The 27904-nt window shown below is 40.4% G+C and overlaps 1 protein-coding gene and 1 pseudogene across 2 annotated transcripts in view; one reads left to right on the top strand and one right to left on the bottom strand.

Moving 5' to 3' along the window:
- Positions 1 to 425: 425 nt before the first annotated feature.
- On the top strand, positions 426 to 21290 carry LOC147452467 (uncharacterized; annotated as a pseudogene).
- A 1328-nt stretch (positions 21291 to 22618) lies between these two features.
- LOC147452468 (cleavage stimulation factor subunit 77-like) overlaps positions 22619 to 27904 on the bottom strand; it is a 30143-nt gene continuing 24857 nt past the window's right edge. Inside the window, exons 6-7 of one of the 2 annotated variants that reach the window (XR_015188897.1) lie at positions 25266 to 25418; positions 22619 to 25148 (exon numbers count right to left, since the gene is read on the bottom strand). The gene's annotated coding sequence lies outside the window, so the exon portion shown is untranslated. The remainder of the gene's footprint in view (positions 25149 to 25265; positions 25419 to 27904) is intronic. The other variant, XR_015188898.1, reaches the window with a different exon arrangement.

Here is a 27904-nt window from a genome sequence, read left to right on the forward strand (position 1 = left end):
ATAGCAAAGCCAGTGGCACCTATCAATCAAGAAAATTTTATCAAAACAAAATGGTCAAGAGGTTAACTCTTGTAAATCCTGATTCGAGGGAGGCTAGTGGTGCGAAATTGAGAGGAAACGGACGAACCATACAAGGAAAGAGTGTTACTATAGCATGGAATATACTAGGGAGAGGTATGTACAACCTATTCCAGTAGCACCTACGCTATGGAGAATGTGCTAGGTCTAATTGAAGTTTCAAGGCCACAGCCTGTCTTAGGACAACAACCTCTGCTGCCATGTGCTAGAATGCCTGTAGATATGAGATACACACAGATGATATCAGCATCTAACAAACAAGCGCTACTACCAAATACAATGTACTATAACAATCAAAGTGGTACTGCCCTTTGAAACGATAGAAGATGAGAGAAACACATGGAATGATGAGGCCTGTAAAACCTCCGCCTCCAATGTTTCGACCTGAAGAAAGAAGGTATGAGATGGATGAAAGGAAATTGCAGTTCATTGTGAATATAGGCTTAGTGAGGTCAAATCCTATTTACAACCCAAAGGAAATGCAAGAAGAGGCTCCTCAACCAGAGGTAAATTGTCACAAAATCCGTGACACCCACTTGGTCAAACAATATCCTCAAATGGAGATCACTCAAGTAAATGCCTATTTTCATGACTATGGTGTCATTCACTTGATCCTCGACTGTCCAAAAAATCCAAACTAATTCATAAAGATCACAGCAAATGTCTCAAGGATTATTCAGCTACCCACTAGCTCAAAAAATAAAAATGTTGTGCATGTTCAAGTGGTTATGAGATCACAACCTCAAAAGGAAGCTGATGAGAACCCAAAGACAGAGAAACGAAAATTGATACGAGTCCAAAGACGGGTAAGCCAAAGACCAATGCACCTAGTCAAAAAGCTAAGAGCAAACAGAATAACTGGAAAGCTAGAAAGGCTATGATGAAAAAACAAAGGGAATGAGAGCAGAAACCCCTGGTTGAGAAGCTTACCCAATCTCAAGAGAAGATAAGACAACATGAGGAGAGGGTTGCACCTTCTCTTATGGAGACATCTGCACATCTAGAAGAACCACCCATAGAGGAGAAACTGAGAAGTGCTAGTTTAGGAGGATCAGTGTTGGTTGAGAAGGTTAATGATCCATTAGACACCCTCCTAAAAGGCTATATAACACGGATCAAAAACAAGCAAACCTACGAATAGAGGTGGATGACATATCCATAAGCGGAACTAGAAATGAATAGGGTTGAAATGTGCCAGAAAATGATTCAAACAGCCCAAGTTTTACGAGAACCACCAGTTGGAAAACCTTAGGGTGTGATCATTGTCCCACCTACACCAGTAATCCCACCAAACCAAGAACAAAAATTGCTAGATTCCAGTCACGAGAATGGACCAAAGCTCAAAGACACAACATCAGAACCAAGGATATTGTTGAATACCATAGATAACTCTTTCGAGGGATTTCACATAGCTATACCTGACAGTAGTACATAAATAGATGGTCTTGATGATATGTGGAAATAAGTCAGAGAGGCCAATGAAATGAGTGAGCTAAGCAGACGAGTAAACCAAATGGGTGATGGAAGAGTTGTGTCTATTCCATCAATACAGGAATTTGAGACCAATCTCAAATGAATCTAGAAGTGGAATTGTATTGGGGAGACAAAGGATCTCTACAGTCTATGGACAACCAACCCCATTTGTTAAGAAGCTACTATCCTATACGGGAGATTACAAGGCCAAGTCAGAGGTTGTTGCAATCCCATCACAAAGAATGTTTTCAAACAAGCCTCATCGATTCCAAAGGATTCATAGAGTACAAGGCCACGTCACAAGTTGTTGCAATCTCATCACAAAGATTGTCTTCCAACAAGGTCATCGATTCCAAAGGATTGATAGACATCTTGTCAACACCAGTCACCTGTACAATAACGTTAATTGAGTTGCTCAGAATATGACCAAACATGTGTGCTACTATGGGCAAGTGCCTATATAAATTTGACGTGAAAAAATCAATGACTCAAATCGAGGAAGGGATCAAAGGGCTAGAAATGCCTTAGCTCAACACTAGGCCAGTGCAGGGATTTTATATTTGCGAGCTTTCATTTTCGAGCTTTTGGAGTTGAAACTTATTTTCGAGCTTTTTGCATGCTATTCAAAAGCATTATACCCTCTACTAAAGCTTCTATATGAACCTTATGAACGGTATACATGGTGTAAGTGTGGCATTCCAAACTTTGGTCATCTTGCATGGAGGTTATTATAGTATTTTATTTGGCTAGCCTTTGCCGATTGAATCCACAACTCAAGTCCATGATAGAGAGAATGATGATTATATGAAGAGAAGAAGGAATGCAAGCAATTGGAGATTGATGGGAACAAGTCCTTGCGAGTATTTCAATTATCTACTACTATCTATGCCAACTAATCACTATGGTGGTTTCATGCAAGTATCTCCAAAAAATAGGTTCCACATCTTGAGCAATATAATTGAGGTATTTTAATCACTATGGCATGCTAGCACGACATGCATAATGTAACAAGAACATAATAGATATGTTGGCATGAGGCATATCTAGACTAATCCTATCATGCCCTTATAAAATCTTCCAATTCTTGATATTTTTGGGGATGACAGAAGCTGAGGAGCTCAATTACATGTCCTTATCCTTGAGCTTTTATCGTAAAGGGAGGTAATCAGATCAAAACACCTGAATAACCTTGATGACCCCCCCCCCCCCCCCCCCCCCCCCCCCCCCCCCCCCACCCCTCCCAAAAGAAAGAAACCTCTATAATGAAAGACATTACTAGCACGACTATGGATTTTGTGCTCTTGAATAAGGAAAACATCTAAATATGGAGCTAACATCCATTTATTAACAGAATAAAGTCTTGTGGGGTCATTTAACCCCTTAACATTGAAGGTCGAGAGCTTCATAACGGGGTGTTTTGAACCATTTGTGTGCCCCCATCATCACTATCCAAATCTTGCATGTGGACCTCTAGTTGAATCCCATGAGAACCACCCTCTATAGTTTTTAGCTTAGCTTTTTTATTAGAGTCATGCTACTCCACTATGGTGTCTATAGCAGCCAACGTTTCCTCCATTAACACTTCATTGAAATTATGAGAGCAGTAGCCCAATGAAGACCCTTTAGGTTTGAATGTTTTCCTCGAGGATGTGAACCCCTCAGAATACATAACCCTTTTCCTTTATAAACTACTTTAGAAGAAGAACCTATCCCTATAGTACTCCTATATATTTTATGAAACGAATGCCTTTGATTGGAGTTGAGAACCTGAAGTCCTAGCATGCTTGGGGTGATAGGAGCGATTTTGGGTGTGGCGGTCCCCTTTTGGTGCTTCGTCTTTACATAAGGTTTCTCGTATATCTGCTCACGCGGTACCATGGCCATACTTCCTGGGTAAGAGGGGATGAGATTAGTGGCCCTGTTAATGGAGGGACAATTTTTAGAGAAATGTCCTAGGTGGCCACAATGAAAACGGGAGCCAGCAAGTTTCCCACATTTTAGATAAATTACCAATTTGCCGATAGTATCCAAGCCTATCACCAAAGTGTAAGGGAATTTTTTATCGGGCTGCCATGAAATGCATGCTTTGTTCTGATTGGGACAATGAATAGAGCAGGGGGAATCACCTTCCCTAATGAAGCAGCAAGTTTCCCAATACAAGGCCAGAGAAAGGCGGGCAAGTCAACAAACTCCATCAAAACATGGCATTCATTAGCATTTCATCTTTGATAAGCTTGATGGGTTGCCAAGGGATGACATGCACAACCTGGCTACACAATATTATAGAAGGCATAGTGAGCAAGGCCATCTTGTCTTCCTTTTTGAAGAAAAGAAGCTCAAAAAGACCCAATCCATAATAAAATATCTTATCCACGATTGGGTGCTTGAGACTAAAGTCGATTTCACTAGCAATGATAGCTAAATCCGAGAGTTTCCTAGTAAAAAAAAGAACTATGACTCTTTCACAAAAAACAGACAGCTACAACCAAACCAGGGTTGAGTTAATGCTAACTTTATGCTCCCCAATAACCTCTGATGAGCCTCTAATTCGGATGTTAGCGCATCCTTTAGTATATTGGCCATGACATTGGGGTCATAATCCTCTGAAAATTTTCCAAAACGGCATGGCCAGTGGCTGTGTGCGGGTCCAATTGAAAGGCAGGGGGAAGGGAACACATGCTGAACTAATCAAATAGGGACCTTGAAGTAGTGTAGGGGAGCTTTGATGTATATATTCCACCTCCCATTGCCTACATGCTTCGAGGGACGAAAACGACACCACAAAGTCTTACGAGAGCTCCATGGAGATGTCCCTCTCTCTCTCTCTCTCCCCCTCCCTCCCCCCCCCCCCCGCCCGCCCCTCTCTCTCCCCTACTCTCTCTCTCTCTCTCCACTTTATTTAATGATTGCAGGTACATTTAATTATTACAAGCAGCTAAGACAATGGGGAAAACCTATATAAAGATGGGTTCTTAGAATTTATTTATTATTCCTCTCTTCAAGTGTCCAAGGGATGTTGTATTCTTGCTAGTCTCTATAGCTCCATTTTGTCACTTCCAACTTTGCAGCTCTTACTTCCTTTTGCTCTCTGTGAGTACATTCGTCATTCATCCCTCCCTCTATCTTCATGGTTTGTCTCTTTATCTTCTTTGCCGTTCTTGAAGATTTCTTTACTATCCTCCATCCCTAACAGTCTCCCCATTCTCTCACTCTTTCACTCTCTCTCTCTCTCTCTCTCTCTCTCTCTCTCTCTCTCTCTCTCTCTCTCTCTCTCTCTCTCTCTCTCTCTCTCTCTCTCTCTCCAATTCTCCCTCCCTTATGATCTCTGTACTTGGTGAGCCAAACGTCTTTTACTAGCTCTTTGAGCCCACAAACGGCCACGTGTCTGAGATTTTGAAACCGAAAAAGGGCAGAATATCTTGTAAGCGTCATTGGTTTGGGGTCAACAGGGCATATTAATCCGCTGATAAATCCAGGGAATTGGAAAGAAAGGCTGAGCTGTCTTCACTAGTTGTGCAATGATTTGGTGGGCATGTACGCTCCAAAAGTCGAGAAGGTTGCAGGCAAAACCTTGAGTATATATTTACTTGAGGGAAACTCTTCAAGCGTACAAACTCTCAAGTATGGGATGCAAGAGAGAGAACCAGTGTTCGGGAAAAATGTGTCTCAGCTTAATATCGTGCCGTTTTCAATTTCAAAAATGCCAGAAATGATGCCCAAGAATAGACAAAAATAGTGTAAAAATCTTTAAAAATAGCCTAATTTTCTGAAACTTCATCTTGAAATAAACAAGGAAAGGAATTTTGTATGTTTGGAAAAATGATTTTTCCCGAACACTGGAGAGAACGGATTCCCGTCAAATGTCATAGGTAGTGAAGATTCCCACACACTTGCAGGCTATGGAATCCTACCCGAGATGACTATTTCTCTTCTTCTTCCCGTTGTCGAAGGAGAATGGACTCGAGAATATGATGAGGATGATAAGGAAGCATATTAGATTTGGGAGGGTATTGACAGAAGGATGGACTCGAGAAGGAAGGACCGCACGCAGATAGACAAGTACAGAGATTCAAACCCAAAAATTACCAAGCAGTTTGAAAAATTTATGAGAAAGCTGTCCACTGATCATGAGTGCAGAAGAATGGGATAGCATTCTAGAGATTGGAGACTATATACAGTGGAAAAGAGGTTTACCATGCTTCATTACCTTACACAGACAGAGGCGCACTCGCTCAGGTCTCACACAAAGACACGTAGAGCTGTAGACACGGAGAGATGCAACTGAACGATTGATTGGTTAGACATTGCAGTAAAGTCTCAGACCTCGCAGACCTCACCTTCCCGTAGCAGATTCTCACCGCACGGTCAAATCCAGCGTAGTTTGTAGTTTCAACCCAGAAAATGCAGATTTTAGCATCTGCGTTTTCAGTGCATCGTCGTTGCATCGTCATCATCGACATAGAGTCAGAATTCAACAGATACAAGATTTGCAGATTTCAGCAATTAGCATTTTCAGATTTCAGCCCGACCGTCTCGTCGCCGTCCTCATCGTCGGCAAGTCTAAAGCATTGTAGAGATTTGTGCAATCAATAGTAGACCGCTCTCGCCATAGAGAGTGGGGCCTTCGGAGGAGGGTTTGACAACTTGTCTGGTGTCGTATTCTTCTCTCTCTATCTCTCAGTTTCAACACCTTCATCCACAGTGTTTTTCACTTTGTTTGTGATCATTGCACTCTCTCAGTAAAGGAACGAAAGGCTCTCTCTTCCGTAAGTAAAAGGAACCCTTGAGCACAGTTCGGAGCACTCATCTTGAGCAAAGTTCAATATTCACTTCCGCTGCTTCACCTAACATTGGTATCAGAGCTTTGGCAGTGTCCTGTATCACTCAAGGAAAGAACCACATATTTTTTTTTTCTTGTTGCGGTCGCATGTAACCGAAGTCATCTTGGGCCTGTCGATTCCTAATCGTGTTTTTGAAGAGTGACATGAAACCCAAGAAAGAAGGGCTTGCCCAACCTCCCCTTGCTCTCTTCTCACTCATTGCGAGCGGACCGTGCACTTAGCGGCTGGCCAATCAATGTGAGGTGGGAAAAAGCAACCTTGGTGTGATCGAAAGGCCGCCAAGGGGTGCGCCCGCAGAAAAGAGTATAGCTCAGGTGAAGAGAAGATCCTTCTCTAACACATATTGCAAGCGAAAGAAGAACCTCCAGAACGTCAAGAACTCAAGAACCTTAACACCCTCAAGAACCTCAAGAACCAAGACCCACAAGAACCCAAGTTCCTCGTGAACTTCAGAACCCAAGACTTCAAGTGTATGGTCATCACCCGAATCGGAATGGATACTTCGCTTGGAGGTGGTGAGCATGGAAGTGGCTAAGAAGAATTTTTCCTACCAGGAGGTTTTTCTGACCGTCCCCCTTCCCCATCTACGCCAAGGATTGCACTAATTCCTATGGAGGCTTTCGACAAGATGATGATGGAAAGAAAGTTATAACGCGAAGAAAGAAATGCAGAAATGGATCGCAAGCACAAAGAAAGAAGAGCCGAAATAGAGCGTAAATACGAAGAAAGAATGGCAGCCATAGCACGTGAATACGAAGAAAGATAGTTAGAGCGTGAAGCACAGAGCGGCCAACACATGCAAGAGTTGTTACGAATCTTTTCTAGTGAGCAGGCATAGATTACAAAGGATCGTGAGAAGGAGACTCTCCTTTCTTCTCCCAAGCACGACCCACATGATTTGCATGATATTGATAAGCGAGATGATAAGCATGATGATTTGCATGATCAAGATGTGATTATTCACGAGCATGATGATTTGCAGCATAAAGATGTGATTGTTCACAAGGATGATGGTTTAGTTGATACTTTTTCTAGTGAAGCTAACCTCATTGCAGATTCGATCAATCAAGAAGAACCGATCTTGGCTCTCGAGTCGAAGTCCAAAGAACCCACACAAGAAGATTCAATCAATCACGAATAACCACTCTTGGTTCTCAAGTCGAGGTCCAAAGAACCCCACAAGAAGTATTATGTGTTCGAATGATTAGTCAGCACGCATTGTACGAGTGTTTCATTTGTGATGTTTTCCTGTATTTTAGTCATCGTCCTTATGTGATCCCTTTTTATAGACATGACATATTGTATGATGAGCACGATTCACTCATGAATGAACACGATGTATGCGGATTACTCATGAAAAGAAAAAATGTTTGCATTCAAGGAATTCACATTCCATGTCTCTTCCTTGGCATGACACACTATCCGAAAGAGCACAAGAAGGATTGAGCATCAAGCATCAGCATTTCCATTGTGTTTTGCCACAATTGATAATTTAGATCAAAAAGTCAAGATTTGATTCCATTGTTTCCGTGTGTTTGACGAAGGGTTTGGCACTCCGTCTATATATTCATCACATTGCATGCACAATTTTCCAAGAAGACTATAATTTTTCCAGTCACTTTACGTGGAATGGGTATGTTCATGTTTTTGTGTTGGAAGTGGTTTCAGGAATTTTCATCCTTTGAGATTCTTAAAGAAGGTAGATGCATGACTATAGACGATGTTGAAGCATTGAATGAGCCACAGATGACTGTGTCGCTTTCGGCGTGGCCTTAAGAAGAAGGCATTGCAGACCTTTATTAAGTTCAAGTATTGCATGACCCACGCATCATAGTGGGCTGGCGAAGAGTCCTTCTCAGGATTCCACACACTGTTGGCGATCTCCCTCGACGCCATACAGTTTGGTACCACTTAGAGTAGATGCATATCCTCTGGTTGCACATAGCATGATCATCAGATTCCAGTCAGAACACATCAGGAGAATTTTTACAGTGCATAGACCTATTTTTTATATTTTTCACTTATTATTTTTAAGTGACTTTTGTTGAAAACTGGATAGGGCAAATTCAGTAAGGTAATATATAAGAAACCTAACACTAGCACTCTCTGGCAGAAGAGACAACATGAACCAAGGTTCAATAGGCACCTTCTCAGCAAGACCCCAAAGATACCTAGTGGTTTTGCATCTGTAAGGACCTAGTGTTCTTATCCACAGTCAACCTGGGCGTTTTTACATAGAAGATCAGCCTCGCATGAGCAGAAGCATCAGATCCATAGTGTTTTTACAGCAGAACAAGAATCAATCCTACGTTTTTGCATTTGCAAAACCTCCCAGCGTTTTGCAGATTCTTTGCGACAAGACCCTCATAGGCACCAACGTTTTCAGTTTTTAGCAGTCAGAAACCATAGTAATGTCCCGGACCTCGCAGATCTCACCTTCCCATAGTAGATCCTCTCCGCACGATCAGATCCAGTGTAGTTTGCAGTTTCAGCCCACAAAATGCAGATTTCAGCATGTGCGTCTTCAGCACGTAGTCGTTGCATCGTCGTCATCGACATAGAGTCAGAATTCGGCAGATACAAGATTTGCAGATTTCAGCCATTAGCGTTTTCAGATTTCAACCCGTCTCGCTGCCGTCCTCATCGTCGTCGACATTGTCGACAAGTCTAAAGCATTGTAGAGATTTGTGTAATCAATAGTAGACCTCTCTCGCCATAGAGAGTGGGGTCTTTGGAGGAGGGTTTGACAACTTGTCTGGTGTCGTATTCTTCTTCTCTATCTCTCAATCTCAGCACCTTCATCCACAGTGTATTCCACTGTGTTTGTGATCATTGCACTCTCTCACTAAAGGAACGAAAGGCTCTCTCTTTCGTAAGTAAAAGGAACCCTTAAGCAGAGTTCGGAGCACTCATCTTGAGGAAAGTTCAACACTCACTTCCGCCGCTTTACCTAACATTTGTATCAATGCTTTGGCAGTGTTCTGTATCACTCAAGGAAAGAACCACATAATTATTTTTTGCTTGTTGCGATCGCACGTAACCCAAGTCATCTTGGGCGTGTTGATTCCTAATCATGTTTTGGAAGAGTGACACGAAACCCAAGAAAGAAGGGCTTGTCCAGCCTCCCCTTGCTCTCTTCTCACTCATTGCAAGCGGACTGTGCACTTAGCGGCCGGCCAATCAACGTGAGGTGAGAAAAAGCAAACTTGGTGTGAGCGAAAGGCCGCCAAGGGGTGCACCCGCAGGAAAGAGTATAGCTCGGCTGAAGAGAAGATCCTTCACTAACACAGATTGAAAGCGAAAGAAGAACCTCAAGAACTTTAAGAACCTCTAGAACCTCAAGAACTCAAGAACCTCAAGACTCTCAAGACTCTCAAGACTCTCAAGACCCACAAGAACCCAAGTTCCTCGTGAACTTCTGAACAAAGACTTCAAGTGTATGGTCATCACCCGAAGCGGAATGGATACTTCGCATGGAGGTGGTGAGCATGGAAGTTGCGAAGAAGAATTTTCCCCACTAGGAGGTTTTTCTGACTCTCCCCCTTCCCTATCTACGCCAAGGATTGCACTAACTCCTATGGAGGCTTTCAACAAGATGATGATGGACAGGAAGTTAGAACGCAAAGAAAGAAATGCAGAAAGAAAAGCAAAAATGGATCGCAAGCACAAAGAAAGAAGAGCCAAAATAGATCGTAAACACGAAGAAAGAATGTCAGCCATAGCACATGAACACAAAGAAAGACGGTTAGAGCGTGAAGCATAGAGCACCCAACACATGCAAGATTTGTTCCGTCTCTTTTTTAGTGTGCAGGCACACATTGCAAAGGATTGTGAGAAGGAGACTCTCTCAGTCCTTTCTTCTCCCAAGCACAACCGACATGATTTACATGATAATGATAAGCGAGATGATAAGCATGATGAATTGCATGATGATGATAAGCATGATGATTTGCATGATCAAGATGTGATTATTCACAAGCATGATGATTTGCAGGATAAAGATGTGATTGTTCACAAGGATGATGGTTTAGTTGATACTTTTTCTAGTGAAGCTAACCTCATTGCAGATTGGATCAATCACAAAGAACCGATCTTGGATTTTGAGTCGAAGTCCAAAGAACCCCCATAGGAAGATTCGATCAATCACGAAGAACCACTCTTGGCTCTTGAGTCGAGGTCCAAAGAACCCCCACATGAAGTATTATATGTTCAAATGATTAGTCAGTACCCATTGTACGAGTGTTTGATCATTTGTGATGCTTTCGTGTATTTTAGTCATCGTCCTTATGTGATCCCTTTTCATAGGCATGACATATTGTACGATGAGCACAATTCACTCATGAATGAACACGTTGTATGCAGAATTCTCATGAAAAGAAGAAATGTTTGCATTCAAGGAATTCACATTCCATGTATCTTCCTTGGCATGACACAGTAACCAAAAGAGCACAAGAAGGATTGAGCATCAAGCATCGGCATTTCCATTGTGTTTTGCCACAATTGATAGATTTAGATCAGAAAGTCAAGATTCGATTCCATTGTTTACGTGTGTTTGATGAACGGTTTGGCACTCCGTCTATATGTTCATCTACATTGCATGCACAATTTTTCAAGAAGACTATAATTTTTCTAGTCACTTTACGTGGACAAGAAGACTAGAATTTTTCAAGAAGACTAGAATTTTTCCAATCACTTTACCTGGAATGGGTATGTTCATGTGTTTGTGTTGGAAGTGGTTTTTCATCCTTGGAGATTCTTAAAGAAGGTAGACGCATGACTATAGACGAAGTTGAAGCATTGAATGAGCCACAAATGACTGTGTCGCTTTCGACGTGACCCAAAGAAGACGGCATTGCAAACCTTTATGAAGTTCAAGTATCGCATGACCCACGCATCAGAGTGGGCCGGCGAATGTCTTTCCCAGGATTCCAAACACTGTTGACGATCTCCCTCGACGCCGCACAATTCGGTACCAGTACCTCACTTTGCAAAGGAGGGGATGTCACATGACACATCCAACCCTATGTGTCCATGGACAAGTTACAGCATGACCAGGGTTCAGTTCAATCAAGTTAGGAAGTGATCTGGCACTTTTGTGAGTGTGTTTGCAGACCGTGCATGTCCAGACACTTAGAATAGATGCATATCCTTTGATTGTGCACAGCATGATCATCAGATTTCAATTAGATTAATCCATCAGGAGCATTTTTACAGTGCATAGACCTATTTTCCCTATTTTTGACATTTTCACTTATTATTTTTAAGTGACTTTTATTGGAAACTAGGTAGGGCAATTTTGCTAAGTTTGTATATATATAAACCTAGTGCTGGCACTTTCTGGTAGAAGAGGCAGCAGGAACCAGTGTGTTCCAGGCAACTTCTCAGCAAGACCCCAAGATACCTAGCGTTTTTGCTCTACAACAGATGGGCTAGCGTTTTTTGGACAAAAACTCAGATCAACCAATATTTTTGCTTCTGCATTAGCCTGCGACAGAACCACAGCAGATCAGCCCCAGCGTTAGCAGATTCCCACCGTAGGAGGATTTTCAACCCTAGCATTTTTGCATCAGAAAAACAACTCAGTGTTTTGCAGATTCATTGCGACAGAACCTCAGTTAGCATCAGCGTTTTCAGTTTTCAGCCTTAGACAAAGCAGAACAAGTCCTAAACCTCGCAGATCTCACCTTTCTGCAGCAGATTCTCGCCACACGATCAGATCCATCGAAGTTTGCAATTTCGGCCCGAAAAACGCAAATTTCAACATCTGCATTTTGAGCGCGTCATCCTCGTATCGTCGTCATCCACATCTCACCGACATAGAGTTAGAATTCAGCAGATAAAGATTTGCAGATTTCAGCCATTAGCGTTTTCAGATTCAAGCCCCGTCTCGTCGTCGTCCTCATCGTCGTCAACATCATCGGCAAGTCCAAGCATTGTAGAGATTTGTGCAATCATAAGTAGAATTCTCTCGCCATAGAGAGTGGGGCCTTCGGAGGAGGGTTTGACAACATTCTAGTATCGTAGTCTTCTCTCTCTATCTCTCAGTCTCAGTACCTTCATTCACAATGTTCACCACTTTGTTTGTGTCTACTCTCTCACTAAAGGAACGAAAGGCTCTCCCTTCCGTAAGTAAAAGGAACCCTTGAGCACAGTTCGGAGCTCTCATCTTGAGCAAAGTTCAACATTCACTTCCACAGCACCATACAACTCAAGGAAAGAACCATAGAATTTTTTTTTGCTTGTTGCGGTCGCACGTAACCCAAGTCATCTTGGGCATGTCGATTCCTAATCGTGTTTTTGAAGAGTGACAGGAAACCCAAGAAAGAAGGGCTTGTTCAGCCTCCCCTTGCTCTCTTCTCACTCATTGTGAGCAGATGGTGCACTTAGCGGTCGGCCAATCAACGTGAGGTGGAAAAAAGAAACCTTGGTGTGAGCGAAAGGCCGCCAAGGGGTGCACTCGTAGGAAAGAGTATAGCTCGGGTGAAGAGAAGATCCTTCTCTAACACGGATTGCAAGCGAAAGAAGAACCTCGCAAGAACTCAAGAACCTCAAGACCCTCAAGAAACTCAAGAGCCTCAAAAACCAAGACCCACAAGAACCCAAGTTCCTCGTGAACTTCAGAACCCAAGACTTCAAGTGTATTGTCATCACCGAAAGCGGAATGGATACTTCGCATGGAGGTGGTCAGCATAGAAGTGGCGAAGAAGAATTTTTTCCACCAGGAGGTTTTTCTGACCCTCCCCCTTCCCCATCTACGCCAAGGATTGCACTAACTCCTATGAAGGCTTTCGACAAGATGATGATGGATAGAAAGTTAGAATGCAAAGATAGAAATGCAGAAATGGATCGCAAGCACAAAGAAAGAAGAGCCGAAATAGAGCATAAATACGAAGAAAGAATGGCAGCCATAGCACGTGAACACGAAGAAAGACGGCTAGAGCGTGAAGCACTGAGCGTCCAACACATGCAAGAGTTGTTCCGACTCTTTTCTAGTGTGCAGGCACAGATTGCAAAGGATTGTGAGAAGGAGACTCTCTCAGTCCTTTCTTCTCCCAAGCACGACCCACATAATTTGCATGATAATGATAAGCGAGATGATAAGCATGATGAATTGCATAATGATGATAAGCAGGATGATTTGCATGATCAAGATGTGATTATTCACGAGCATGATGATTTGTAGGATAAAGATGTGATTGTTCACAAGGATGATGGTTTAGTTGATACTTTTTCTAGTGAAGCTAACCTCATTGCAGATTCGACCAATCACGAAGAACCGATCTTGGCTCTAGAGTCGAAGTCCAAAGAACCCCCACAGGAAGATTCGATCAATCACGAAGAACCGCTTTTGGCTCTTGAGTCGAGGTCCAAAGAACCCCCACAGGAAGTATTATGTGTTCGAATGATTAGTCAGCGTGCATTGTACGAGTGTTTCCTGTATTTTATTCATCGTCCTTATGTGATTACTTTTCATAGGCATGAAATATTGTACGACGAGCACAATTCACTCATAAATGAACACGCTATATGTGGATTACTCATAGAAAGAAGAAATGCTTGCATTCAAGAAATTCACATTCCATGTCTCTTCCCTTGCATGACACAGTATCTGAAAGAGCACAAAAAGGATTGAGCAATTTCCATTGTGTTTTGCCACAATTGATAGATTTAGATCAGAAAGTCAACATTCGATTCCATTGTTTGCGTGTGTTTGACGAACGGTTTGGCACTTCTATATGTTCATCTACATTGCATCCACAATTCAAGAAGACTATAATTTTTTTAGTCACTTTACGTGGAATGGGTATGTTCATGTTTTTGTGTTTGAAGTGGTTTCAGGAATTTTCATCCTCGGAGATTCTAAATGCATGACTATAGACGAAGTTGAAGCATTGAAGGAGCCAAAGATGACTTTGTGTCGCTTTCGACGTGGCCCAAAGAAGAAGGCATTGCAGACCTTTATGAAGTTCAAGTATCGCATGACCCACGCATCAGAGTGGGCCGACGAAGAGTCCTTCCGAGGATTCCAGACGTTGTTGGCAATCTCTCTCACCGCCATACTGTTTGGTATCAGTACCTCACTTTGAAAAGGAGGGGATGTCATGTGCACATCTAACCCTATGTGTACGTGGACAAGCTACTTCATAACATCATGGATCTAGTTCAGTTAGATTAGGAAGTGTTTTGGCACTTTTGTGAGTCTGTTCGCAAACCGTGCATGTAAAAACACTTCGAGTAGATGCATATCCTCTGGTTGCACATAGCATGATCATCAGATTTCAGTCAGAACCCATCAGGAGCATTTTTACAGTGCATAGACCTATTTTTTCTATTTTTCACTTATTATTTTTAAGTAACTTTTGTTGAAAACTGGGTAGGGCAAATTCAGTAAGTTAATATATAAGAAACCTAGCACTAGCACTTTCTGGCAGAAGAGGCAAGAGGAACCAAGGTTCAACAGGCACCTTCTCAGCAAGACCCCAAAGACACCTAGCGTTTTTGCATCTGCAATGACCTAGACTTTTCATCCACAGTCAGCCTGGTGCTTTTGCACAGCAAATCAGCCTCGCATTAGCAGAAGCATCAGATCCATAGTGTTTCCACAATAGAACAAGAATCAACCCAAATCTTTTTACATTTGTAGAACCTCCCAGTGTTTTGCAGATTCTTCGCGACAAGACCCTCATAGGCACCAGGGTTTTCAGTTTTCAGTATTCAGACACCGCAATAAAGTCCCAGACCTCGCAGATCTCAGCTTCCCGCAGCCAGTAGATCCTTGCCGCACGGTCAAATCTAGCGTAGTTTGCAGTTTGAGCCAGGAAAATACAGATTTTAGCATCTACGTTTTCAACGCGTCGTCGTTGCATCATCGTCATCACCGTCGTCATCGACATAGAGTGAGAATTCAGCAGATACAAGATTTGCAGATTTCAGTCCGTCTCATCGCCGTCATCATCGTCGGCAAGTCTAAAGCATTGTAGAGATTTGTGCAATCAATAGTAGACCGCTCTCGCTATAGAGTGTGGGGCCTTGGGAGGAGGGTTTGACAACTTGTGTGGTGTCATATTATTCTCTCTCTATCTCTCAGTCTCATCACTTTCATCCACAGTGTTTTCCACTTTGTTTGTGATCATTGCACTCTCTCACTTGGGGAACGGAAGGCTCTCTCTTCCGTAAGTAAAATGAACCCTTGAGCACACTTCGAAGCACTCATCTTGAGCAAAGTTCAACATTCACTTCCGCCGCTCCACCTTACATTCCTGCTTCTTGTGGTTACCTTTCTCTTGTTTTCACTTTTGACAATCTTTCTTCATATGAATATTTTTGTGACAATGATAGCACTCAATGTCTTTTTAGCCAATTGATTTGTTACTAGATTTTCTTCTCTAATTCTGTTTGTCCTTTTTCTGTAATTGATCATTAACAACAAGCATTGCTACTACCACGAGAAGCATCAAAATTCTTCATATGCTAACCTCTTCAGTGAGCAAATTGCCCTCAACATCAGCATATGTTAAACTGTCAGGAGATGTTAAGTTATTATGGCTGTGCGAAAAGTATCCCACCTTTCTAGCAACATAACTAGCAAAGACATTACTTTGACCGAATCATTAAAATTGACTTCTTGCGTAGAAAGATAACTGCAAATTGTAATGAACTCGTTGAGATGGTTGTACATGAGTATTCCCTCATCCAGCTTCAAATCAACTTAAATTTTTCAGCCAATAAACCTATGATGTTGCACTTTATTTCTCATACAGGTCACAAAACTTCTTCCACATCTCATAGCTAGTCTTTTCCATGTTCACATTGAAGTACACATTCTTTGACAAAGTCAAAGTCAGCATAATGGTGGACCTGAGAAGCTCATCCAACTCTTGTCAATCGTAATCATCCATATCCTCAAGTTTTATCCTCTTCATCTTTATTGGCTAGATTTGCTTCTTTTGTCTTAAGACATTGTAAATTTGTTCCTTCCAAAATGGAAAGTTAGTGCCATCTAACTTCTCAATGTTGAACAAAGAGTTCTCCGATGATGAATCCGTCACTCGACAAGGAACAAAAGTGGTAGATCTGTTGAACTAAACAAGATGATAGAAAACCTGAATTTTTTTAACAGTCTCCCTTGCAAAACTGACTACTGAACCCAAAACAAATGTGTACAATGACTCAATTGCTTATCAAAGTGACTAAACTTGTAAGATAGAATCTCAAAAAAGCTATCATTGTTATTGTCTCCAACTCTAGAAGAGTGTCTTTGACCAACTGAACACTATCAAACGCATACACATAAAGATGATAACAATGCCAACAATGGCGGTTAGTAAATTCACACCAATACTACACTAACCACATAAACATACATCCTATGTCCATGCCAATCAAAGGCTCGCTATAGAATCTATATCACAGAAAGAATCTTCACATTTGAGAGTCTCCTAGCTCTATAAAACCTTCCCACGACCCTCAACAATAGGCTTTGCATATTTTTGTCAATACATAAACCGCATAAGATCTTACATCAACCACAGACACCCTTTTCTGTAACCGTTGCGACGATTTGTTTGATCTAAAAGACCCTCAAGATCTTACATAAAATATGCATGTGACAAAGATTACAAAAAGAGTTTGCAACGAAAACATGTATGAAGAAGAACCAACAAAGTTAGACCACCCTGCTGTGTGAAGTAGATATCTTCCAAATCATGTAGAATTTGTAAAAATGGTCTTTTGCAAAAATGGCTAGAAATCGTGGTAATTGACCTAAAATGTTGATTCTAACCAAGACAAATCTCATATGCAAAATCTACAACTTGTCATCACTGAATCGTAGCTACGAGCACAATAATCTGATGTTTGAATCCCATAGCACACATGTATTGTTGTTAAGAGAGAAGGATGTGCCTTGCTCACCATTGATATGTAGAGCAGAGCTTATGAAGATCACTTCTGAAAATAAAATGGAAGACATTTCCTTGTGTTACTCATTGCATCACCTTCTTTCAAATGTTGTATCTGTTGAAAATTCCTCAATGCTGCATACTTCTCTTTCTTCTCAATAAGAAAAAGTTTCCAGTCAGCTAAAAGATTTGGTAATGGAATTTCAAGTTGTTTTTCCTAATGATTTACCACCAGGCTGACCGTCGACATGATCTGTGCAACATGGCATAGACGTGGTTGCAATGCTCCCATAGAGTGTTAAGAAAAGGGTCCTAGAGGAGAAGGATCATATGGAGCATGGTTCTAAGCCTACGAGCATGGATGGCTTGCTTGTGGGTCCTTATATAGAAACTCTAATTAAGAGGCTAAACGGGATTGGTGAATGACATCAATATCTATCTTTGAGTTTATGCACCCTTTGCCACTTCGAGTTCTACCTCTCTCACACACCAAAAGTCATTTGTTTGGTCCTTGGATTCCACCTCAATTTCAGCCCCATGATTCCCTCTATTTGTATGTAAAGCATCCCATGCTTAGCAAAAACCCTAACTAATTTTTCACACAAAAATCAACAAGAGGATAATGAGTGTCTTCAACAAAGAAAACATCTACTCTTTCAATAAATTTTGCATCAAAGGATTAAAGAAACAATTTTCTTGTCCCCATAAGCATAATAACTACAAATGAACGTCGTTGCCTTATCATCAATCTTTTAATAAAGTTGGATAGTTGTTTGTACATGGCTAAGAGAACTGAAAGTTTTTCATGGTCAATATTTGGATGTTGACAATAATGTGACTCAAAAAAATGTTATAACCTTCAAAAACTTTGTAGGCCATCTATTAACTACATGAGTAGCATAAGCACTTGCTTCCATCCAAAAAAAATTTGAGGACTTCCATTAATAAGCAATTTTTGCCCTTGGCAACACCATTTCCCAAGGGTGTGTATACCAATATAGGTTGGTGCTTTAGGCCTTTTGAGTGAAAAAAATACTTGGAATACGTGACATATCCTCTTCTCCCCTATCTATGTGCAAGCTCATATGAAACAAATGCTTAAGAATATGCAATGTATAAAACTTTTCCTTCAAAGAAACTTCCCTAGGTAAAGTATTTGATACATTAAAATTTTCCTCCAAAGCATACACCCACGTGAACCACGTGAGATCCTCAATGACAGTGCAAAAGTATTCAAATCTTGACAATAAAAATTGCTACTATCAATCAATGGAAACTTACCAAAAACTAAGAAGTCTTGTGACAGTGCCAAGCATCTCTGATCAGGGGCGATGGCATGTCATGGATGATCATTACCAAAGACTTTAGAAAATGGTCATGAAGCTGGATACAACCGTTGTGCAAGGTCACACTAGTTGCTAGTGGTTTACAATCGGAGGGGTGCATCTTTGCTTACTTTAGAGAATTTAAATGCTATGGGTGTTTTCTACTTCAAGGCTTTTTTGTGTGGATGTAAGTATGCACAAGGTGATTATGTGGTTTTTTAAGACAAGCAATCTCAGACATGGGAGGAACACGTAGTCCTACATAGAGGATGTTTCAAGAAAATTTTTCCTCATGAACAAGAAGGAGAACTTCAGCTATTTATGATTGTGGAATCTTTGGTTCAAAGAATTTTCATCGTGGACAAGGTAACATGGATGCCTCGTATGCACAAAAGTAAGAAGACTAATTGTAAGGACATGGTGTGAAGTTTTGCTAGGATAAAGCATAATTTTTTATGGTTAAGTTCTCCCATGAATGACATCGAGATAATGTATGAGGTTAGTGGGCAATAGGTTTGAGGGAGATTGGTGCAAAGAGAGAAGCCAGGTGATGTTCCATCCTTGAGGGAGGTAGATACAATAAAAAAATGCATATCACGTGGGTTCAACAACAGGGATTATTTTACTCTATATTTTCTCACATTTTCACATACAGAAGGGTGTTAAAAAAATGATTTTAAAAAAATGTATCGATTGAATAGGAAAAGGATCCCATTTATTGGTGAAAAACTCAAAACTAAGGGGTTTTATAAATAGGCCTTGAACACTCGTGATACATTGGTTTTACATATAATGACCCCCCCGAGGTTCCATTGTGGCTTGAGCCACAATGGCTACCATGTCATTGCCTACTCAGATGACTGCCACATGAAGAATGCTTTTATTGTAGAAAATGATGAGCATAAAAGAAAAGCCCTTCCTTTTTTATTGAATAACGAAGAATCTGAAATTTTTGGCTAGATTGGAATTTTAAAGTTACCGTACTGCCAAGCTCCACATAGGTTATTCTCCATCTTGAAATTGTTTTCTTCCTTTTTTTACTTGTTTATAGATTGAATAGGAAAAGGGTACCTATGATTGGTAAAAGATTCAAAGCTCCACAGAGTTACCCTACTTCCAAGCTCTACACAGATTATTCTCTATCTTGAAATTGTTTTCTTCCTTTTTACCTTTTTCCTTTCATGTCAATATTCTAACTTTGTTCGTGTCTTCTTTTACGATAGAGCAGATGAGAGTACATGTTCTCAACATAGTTGTCATGAGGTAGTTGGTCCAATAATTTATGTAAACTTGAATTTGAGTTGTCCCACCTTTGTAATTGTGTAAGCCATGTATTTAGTTTTTGTTAAGGAAAGAGATTACTAAGTAAGTTTCTCAAAACTAGGTTGGTAACCTAACAGGACATAAAAGTGTCCTTTCAGGGTTTTGAAAAAAACCTCCAAAACCATAGTAGATCCACTCATTTTGTAAAATCCTTTCATGAGGTTATAGTTCAAGGCCTACGACACATGGAAAAAATAAGAAACTTGTAAAATTTCTCATCTTTTGGTCACACCAAGCCTCCAAAGTTTATGGACCAGTACATTTTCATCAAAACAGTCATTTCTTACGTTTTGTTGCATAAAAATAAGATTAGGGATTTTTGTAGGACTTCAGATAAATTCCCTAGTTAACTTCAATGGGTTGGTAATCAGAACATATGATTGCTTCTCACTCACTATTTTTTGTTTTGCCAAAAGAAATAGGTACAAAAAAGTTGAATTTTTAACATTCTGCAAACCTATCATCAAAGTTTCTATAGCCATGCTCAATACAAATAATATATGCATGTTTTCTTAGTTCCCTATTGTCCTTTAGGTTCATAAGGAGCCATGGAGCATGTCAAAAGAATAATACATCTCTTACCAAGGGGAATCTTGTAGTTTCAATATCTAGCCAAATTTGATCCTTATGACTAGATATGGTTACTACCTACAAAATGCATGTAGTTGTCACAAGAAACTAACAATATTGAAAAAGCTATACTTGATATACTAGAATGTTTCGTTTTCTTCTATAATTGAAAAAATCAACCATCGTTGTCTACTATGCAAAAGAGGGTATTAGGTGCCCCAAAACTCAAGGAATATTAGCTTTATGTTACAATATGTGACATAGAAAATCAAAACTGCATTTGGATATCATGAAAGCCACCAAAAAAATCATAGAAGAGCTAAAATTGGCTAAAAAACAGGATTTGACAATTTTTGTAATTTGATCATAACTTACAACTTTAACATTTATTTCTCTCTAGAAGCATCAGGACATGTTGAGGACTACTAAAGATAGTTCTCTAGCATTATAGACCTCACAAACATGAATTCTAGAGTGGTATAGTTGCAAAAAGTTGAAAAAAGCCAAAAACAGGACCCGTTTTTTCACACAGTTTAGGTTGTGAAATGTTGTGCAAGGACAAGGTTAAAGATGGAATTGATATTCCAAAAAAATATTGAGTTTTTTTCAGCTAATGAGACAACTTTCTAGACAGATAGCACCTCAAAATTCATTTTGAAACTCTTGACATAATTGAAGGAAAATGGTCACTTAACATGACATAAAAGTGTCCCATTACCAACCTAGTGTTAACAGCAATCTCAACTGGAATCTGGATGCAGAGAGCTAATATTGAGTAGACCATACCTCTAGTCATGCTCTTTTTTCTTTTGGTTTTGTTTTCTAACTATACTTGAAATTTGTATTGGTTTCTTGTAATCTTAATTAATTTCGCTTCGCGATTTCTTTTGTCTTGCAATTTTTTGCAATCTTGATTGGCATTTGATTGTGATTTCTATTCTATGGCATGGGTGCTTTGTTGTTTGATAGAGACATTCTTTTCAGGCGCATGTGCAAGGCTTGTACTCTATTCTTTTTGCAGTAATTGTATAATGGTATGATGCAATGTTCTTCTATTGTGTTTTTGTTTTAGCAACCGGTGTGATAGAATCAATGATACATGCTAAACAGGAGTTATGGTATGTGGGTTTGTGATACATGCTCTATGCTTCTCATTGCGAGTCGATAGGGGTTAGGAATCCAAGCTATGATTCATCTTCGTCAGCTGCCAATTTCAAATGTTAAGAGCTCCTTTTCTATGAGGACTTTTGTACTCTAAACATGTGTTTTTTGGACAACACTTGTTGTAGCCTTTGTTTAGTTCTTGTAGTCTTGGTGGAGCTGATTGTTCTAGTGGTTTTAATAGCCTCTTGCAATCTTTGATTACTATCCAAACTCTTGGATTAGCTAATTATTCTAGTGGTTGTAATATCAACTCTTGGAAACAATATTTTTTGGAAAAGTACCTCTTGTAAGCACTTGTTACAGTCTTGACTAAGATTATTTTTAAAGTGGTTTTACTCGATATACAATGACATATCCTTTTTTACAAGGACAGTATAGTTAGAAACAATTCATTTTTGAGACGGTAGCTTTCAAAATGCGGTTACAATATTTCTGATGGTAGATATATAATATTGGTTGTTTGCATTTAATATTGAGCTTGATGCAAGCTAATGTCCATTTTTTGCAATTTGTTTTTTGATACTCTAAGTCGACCAATGTAAAGGTGTTGCTTAGTAAATTCGATATTTATATGGGGATTGTTTTTGCATTCGATATTCAAGCAAGCGATCAGACCATGTAAGGTGTTCCTTAGTGAATCTAGAGTCATTTGATGTCTCTATGAGGAATTTTTTTTCATATGATGTTCATGCCAAAAGGATAGGTGATCAAATCTCTATTGTAGTTTCTGTGAATACCAAACAATCAATCAAGCAGACCATTGATTGTTGCAATGATTTTGATCGTTGTATGTTGATCATTGTTTGCATTTGACGTGATATGAAAATAAGAAGAGATTTTGCTTAGTTTGACAAATGGGAAAGTTTACATACACTTCTAAGTGACCACAGACAATAGATGGTGTGTAGGTGTACTTGGCAAAGTTCTCATTTTGAATAGAATCATTGGTTTTGCTCACTTGAAACACCAAAAGAAGGTCTCTAATGTTCTAATTTTTTTGATTATCAGTAAGAAAAAAATTATATAAGAGAAGTTACATATAAAATAATATATATATAAAACATCGCCTCCAACGCATGTTAGAGGGACGACCAAGTAACCCTTGTTCAGCTTTTGCAAGCAGCGCCACCTTCAAAAAGCTTGCGCGCGAAGGTAAACGAGAGGAATTCAACTCTGTCAACCAAGGTGAAGGATAGAGGCTTCTCCATCTGTACCACTTGGATTCGCTACTGGAGTTAAGTAGCTTTTAGTTTAAAATCTTTTGTGAGAGCAACATGCCGCACAATCTCAGAGAGAGTGGGACGGACATCCTCATGTGACAGGAACCTAATCGTCTCGTGCGGGTCGGGGAGATTTCATTTTGTTTTTTTAAATTTTTCCATCGAGATGAGCAATAGCTAACATTTGATACGTGAAGATCAAGTGATCTGCAGCATTCCGTGCAATGACATTGAGAAATTGCTTCATCCTTTCACAAACCACGAAAATGCGATCGCTGCTACCGTCGCTGATGTTAGTGGCGTCCAACAGCATTGAGAGATTGCTTCATCTTTTCTCTCGTCAGAAAAACGAGGTTGTCATTACTATCGCTGTTGTTGGTGGAATATCTTCTATCACATCTACGATCGTGAGTATTGAAAGCGAACAAAAACATCTGCAAAAAAAAGTCAAAGAAAAAGCTTCAAAAAATGGAAGAAATAATCAAGCTAGAGACTGCAGCTAAACTTGATGGGATACTAGTGATATCACTTCTCTTTCGTTCTTTTTGTGGCTTTGATCAGAGGTGCTTGGCACTGCGCCACAAGCCTTCTTAGTTAACCTCACTTATCTCCTGCTCTAATTTAGTCTTCACTTCTTGCTCTTCCTCGAATGGTGTATCTTCTAGATTGTGTGAAAATTCTTATTCATGTAATCTCTTGTTGTGAGCATGATCAGAGACACGATCCTCACAATGACGACCTTTGCCGTTGTCATATTTCTGATGCTGAAAATTTTGTCAACTTGTCATGAGATACTGGAATCTAAGCTCACTTTCTGTCCAATACTATCTATTTTCTCATGACAAGTTCACAAAATTTTCAACATCAAAAAGTGAGCTTAAATTTCACAGTCACCACCATGGTAGGCCGCGGTTGATCTTGCAATGATTATCAGGTTTAGCTGCAGTCTCATCTTCAGACAGAGCTTCAAAGAATGAAAGAGAAGATAGCCGAGCAGACATAGCTTCAAAAGATAAAAGAGAAGATAGCCAAGCAGACAAAGTTTAAAAGAATGTAAGAGAAGATAGTCAAGCAAAATTAGATTGTTATCTTCTCTTTCGTTCTTTGAAGCTCTGTCTGCTCAACTATCTTCTCTGAAGTTATATCTGGAGATGAGACTAGCTATCTTCTCTTTCATTCTTTAAAGCTCTATCTGGAGATGAGACTGCAACTAAACTTGATAACCATGACAAGATCAACCGCGTGTTGTCATGGTGACGACGATGAAATTTAAGTTCACTTTCTGATGCTGAAAATTTTGTAGACTTATCATGAGAAAATAGTTTTGAGCGAAAAGTGAGTTTACATTCCAGTATCTCATGATAAGTTCACAAAATTTCCAACAAAAAAAATATGACGGGCTGAGAGCTTAGATTTTAGTATCAAAAACATGACGACAACAACATCCATCATTGTGAAGATCGAATCTCTAATCAAGCTCAGAACAAGAGATCACATGAACAAGAATTAGCACGCAATCTAGAAGATACACTATTCGAGGAAGAAAAAGAAGTAAAGGCTAAATTATAGACAGAGGTAAGCAAGGTTACTAAAAACTAAAAAGAGGCTTGTGACGTAGTGCCAAATTTCTCTTATCGAGACCACAAAAGGAACGGAACAGAAGCAATATTACTATCAGCCATCAGGTTTAACTACAATCTCTATACTGACTATCTCTTCCATGCTTTGAAGCTTTTCCTTTGCCAATTCAACCCATGTCTAGATATGTTTTAGCTCGATTTAGATTATGACAATTGTAGATGTGAAAGAAGATATTCCACCAACAACAGAGACGACAGCAACAATCGCGTTTCCTTGATGAAAGAAAACACGAAGCACTTTCTCAATATTGCTGGACGCCACAAATAACAACGCCGACAGATCACGTTCCCCTGGTGAGAAAATCTGAAGCAGTTTTTCAATGTCATTGAGCGGAATGCTGCAGATCACCCACGACTTTCACATAACAAAGGTTACCTATTACTCGTCCTTGACACAACAATCAAAACAAAATGAGTGCAACCAAGCCCACACAAAACTATTAGGTCCCTGTCACACTGAGACGCCCGTCCCACTGTCTCTTTGAGATTTGGCGGACATGTTGCTGTCACACAAGATTTTTTTTTGCCAAGGATTTGTCCGGGTAGCCATGCCACATCATCATTTTATGACATACTCTGCTCTTGAAAGAGCTGTAATCGTCCTCGATTATGCCTGCAAAAACAAACATAAATCCATAAATTACTTCAATGGACACAAATCTAGCACTTGCACAAAGCCGACAATCATTGAACATCAAATCACATTCAAATCAAATCACATAGAATGCACCGAGATCTAGGATCTGGATTCTTGGCAACATGTTTAGCAATCGGATGTGCATCCACACCGAACCTCGCTTACGTCAGATTAACTACTTCTTATTGCGATTATTTTGCATAGAATTTGAAGGCCGAAATGCTGCAATCATTTCATCTCTCAAACCTGCACTCAAACACAATCATACGAGTGTGCACACATAAAATCAAATTCATTTTCATATTCCCATTTCAAAGTACTTCATTCATAAATTCATAAAGCAGAATATTGTCAACACATTAGTATCCCTAAAATCCAACGAAAAACTAGTGACCTAGAATCCTCTAATGAACTTATATGTGGTTCCCTTAGTTCGTCGAAACCTTCCGTTGTGCTATCATCTAATTCTCCAGAATCCTGTGATGAGCTGTCATTGGGTTCCCTAATTCATTCTTTTCACTGGCACACTCTTAGCATGTTCAAGTGGATAGTATTATGTCCGTAGGACAAGTCAATGAGCCAACATGCATTACAAATCCTTCCTTAGCATGTTGCATAGGTCTCTGAATAGAGTCAGACTTTTGGCTTTGACAATAGTTTCCAAACCACAACAAAACCGCTCTATAGTCTTTCAAACTAATCTTTTCAAGCGAAGACACTGGCGAACGATTTATGGCACGATCTACAAAAAACCCTACGTTATGCCACATCAACAGCTACCCACAATTTTCGGCAATCCGTTATGCCATAAAACAGGCTCCTGTCCCTTGGGTTCCATCGGACAGGACCCCATAAGTTCGAACAACTTATTATGTTAATTCTGGTCAGTTTTGTCCGGACGGACATGCCATGTCATCCCTTTGTGACAAATGACATCTAGTTAAATATTCTTTTGATATCCATACTGACGTGAAAATTTTCTCGAGTTCTACCCGCGTCGTAGATGCTTCTTTTGTAACATCAAAGTAGACCACCATGTCTAGGCATTTTCTTTGAAGTAAGATGTTGCCTTTTGCCCCTTGAAGCGATCCGAGAACTGACCTCCCCAGAAGGCAATGTCAAAATGTTATATAAACTAGTAGCCCAAAACTTTGTTAAACCTGACGACATGACCTCCTACTTTGAACTCCTTGGTCTTCAAACTCATCCATTGACTCTTAGAAGAGGACAATTTGCTCCTTGTCCTGCTAGAATGCCTCCCATGCCTTTAAGACTTTTTCAAAAATCTGCTTTTCTTACTTTTTCTACGTTTCTTCCGCCTTTTCTTATCTTCATTGGAGCTTTAGGATTAAGAACTATTGAAACTCTTTAAAGACGAACACGCTTCTTCGATCTCCTTGTCACCTCGAAAGTGGATTTCCGACTCAAATAGCAGTGGTAATCTGCCGATGTCTTCTTCTTCCAATGGGTTCTAGGAGTACTTCATCAATGTTTTTACACACTTGTCAACCTGCAATTGATGTTTGTACTCCGTTATAGAAAAGTTTTTTGTCGGAAGTTTTCTTAAATCTTCAATGTTTTCTTCAATTCCCACGCCAGGTTTCAACTTTTTACCTCTCTTGTAGCGAGGAAAAGGTGTCGGGCTCTCTAGATTGGGGCTCCTCAGTGCAATATGCATGAAACCTCACTCAACAGAAGAAACATCACACAAGAACATGACTCAAACATAGAAGTGGAATATGACTCAAGATACGACACAACTCAAAACACAATTGTAGACTCGGCTCAATAGAACTCGACAAGCTCAAAGAACCATACAACTATGGCTGGCAGCACACACAACTTTTTTTGTTTTTTTTTGTTTTGTTTTGTTTTAGGAGTCGGGTAGGGCACTTCTGGCCGCTCTACTCGTACACTGGAAAAGTGCACAAGAACGACCAGGACTATGCACCCAAAATCCTAAGGCAGACGCTTTTGTCACTAGTTTCCTATGGACTGCGAGAGACCAGAATTATCTACACTCTTAGAGCCATGACCCATGTCCTTGAGAGACCCATCTCGCTAACTTGATTGGTGGTGTCTCCCTTTTGCACCTCCCAACCCCTTTAAGGTGAAGTTGACCCCCCGGGGGGAGGGAAGGCACTTGGGCGCTCTTTGTAGCTCATTTGGCTTCGCTTGGGGAGAATTACGTCATTTCCCCCGGAAGGGATCGGATTCAAAATAAAAGCATAGGAAGGGGAGCATTATCTCCCCATCCGCCTATGCAGAGCACCCAAGTACCAGGGTACAACTTCACCAAAGAACTTCACCACAGGCATGTACCCTGCGGTTCCGTCCATTGATTGCGGATCACGGCGTACCCAGAAGGGCATCTGCTTCTCGCGAGCCTCCCCACCAAGGAGGATAACGGTCCTTTCTTCAGGGTCCAAGGAAGGGTCGATTGCGTTGAACGTGGAGTTAAATCAGTTTAGCCAACGCCCCGTAGAATCATTAACCGCCGAACAGTTCATTAGCAAATGCGAAAGCGAACGACCCTCTAACTGGGAACACGGCGAGCAAATGTTGTGTCCGTGCATATAACTATCAGCCAGTTTGAGCCCACCTACTCTCACGAGAGCCAGTATTCTCTTCTCTTTCCTATTCATTATAGTGCTCCTATTGAGCTGCAACATGTATCCACGAGTTTGTTCAAAGCGGCCGTCTTATAGGGCTCCAACGCTAGGCACAAATGC

This window comes from Adiantum capillus-veneris, chromosome 8 (assembly GCF_014529385.1).
Source record: "Adiantum capillus-veneris isolate H3 chromosome 8, ASM1452938v2, whole genome shotgun sequence".
Classification (NCBI taxonomy): domain Eukaryota; kingdom Viridiplantae; phylum Streptophyta; class Polypodiopsida; order Polypodiales; family Pteridaceae; genus Adiantum; species Adiantum capillus-veneris.